Raw genomic sequence first — 1424 nt, forward strand, 5'->3', positions numbered from 1 at the left:
GTCGGCGGAAAGTTTTGACAGGACCAAGGCTCGCACAGATAGTGCTCCTCCTCCCAAGCGGACAGACTAGAAGGAAACAAACAAACAACCGCAACCAGAAAAGAAAACATCGTAATTCAGGAGGGCATGGGGTAGAGTACTCAGGAGGAATGTCTTGCGGCAGTGGCGGGAGCTCGTTAGCCCCAGACTGCGCGCTGCTCGGAACCACTTCGCAAATCATAGAAGCAAGACCGGAAACGATCAAACTGTTTGCAAGTAACTTAAATGCGTCCATGAACAAAGCTCAGCATTTCCAGGAGCACACAGCTCTCCAGCAAGGCACCCTTCACAAATGCCTGGCATTCCATCACAGATTCTGAGGTATCCAAAGAGCCAGGGGAAATGACCCTTCTCCATAAAGCAGAGACACCTCGGTCATTTGCAAGTGACCCAGAGCTGACACCGATGTTAAAATCACCGGAGGAGGACATTAAAACATTCATTCCAAGTGTATTCCGTAACTTCAAACAGTTAAATGTACACACACACGGGGAACATTAAAAAAAGGCCCGCTCTTAACGTAAAGAGTGAAAACTACACTGTCTGAAAGGAAATGTACTGCAAGGGATTAAGAGCGAGCAGTTCGAAAACGCAGAAGCAAGAATTTTGAATGGGAATTGCGTTGACTCTGCCTTGATTGCAGATCACTTTCAGTAGAAAGCGACAGTCCCAAATGAAAGGGCTGAGGCGTCCTGAGATGGGGCGGTGAATACTCCGCGCAGGTGGGTGCCATGGAGCTTGATTTATGACGTCGCAGCTTGAGTAAGGGATGGCCGCCACCCGTGTGCGTGTGCCTTCATCCTCTGGCAGTTGTCCTGGAACGTACAAGACACATGACTTAGTGAGGGCAGCCCTCCAGGTGGTGCAAAGAGACCACGGGCACCAGGTAAAAACCGGGAGCAGGCAGAGATCATCAGCTGGGTGGAGATTCCGGGAGAGGGCCGCTGGCGAGGAGCTGAAACGGCAGGCGCATAAAAGCGACAGCTGAGACCTCGCTCATCAGATTCTGAGCCAAGTCCGTCCCTGGGTGGGCTCGAACCACCAACCTTTCGGTTAACAGCCGAACGCGCTAACCGATTGCGCCACAGAGACGAGCGGCTGCGAGGCTTTCTTGTAACATCCTGGAATCAGAATGTGTTCCCCGTCCCTTCCAAGCCCAGCGGAAAAGAGATTCAAATGTCTGTATCTTATCCAACCTCGCCGGCGCTCTCAGAGACACTGAGTCTCGTGGACCGTGGACACCGAGCCCGAGTGAGCTGGGGGCTCCGACGAAACAACGCCGGGCCCACGACCATCCTCGCCTGCTCCTGGCCGCCTCGAAAGCGGCCCTTCTACACGAGACGACTGCCGCCTCTCTCGGGCTCAAGTCCTCCATTTCCCACTCG

At 53.4% G+C, this 1424-nt stretch overlaps 1 non-coding gene across 1 annotated transcript; it reads right to left on the bottom strand.

Annotated features, from left to right (window-relative positions):
* Positions 1–1057: 1057 nt before the first annotated feature.
* Positions 1058–1131, bottom strand: TRNAN-GUU (transfer RNA asparagine (anticodon GUU)). The gene has a single exon. It is a non-coding gene; the product is annotated as a tRNA-Asn (tRNA).
* Between the last annotated feature and the right edge of the window lie 293 nt (positions 1132–1424).

Source organism: Lipotes vexillifer, unplaced genomic scaffold (genome assembly GCF_000442215.2).
Source record: "Lipotes vexillifer unplaced genomic scaffold, Lipotes_vexillifer_v1.1 scaffold2186, whole genome shotgun sequence".
Taxonomy (NCBI): Eukaryota; Metazoa; Chordata; class Mammalia; order Artiodactyla; family Lipotidae; genus Lipotes; species Lipotes vexillifer.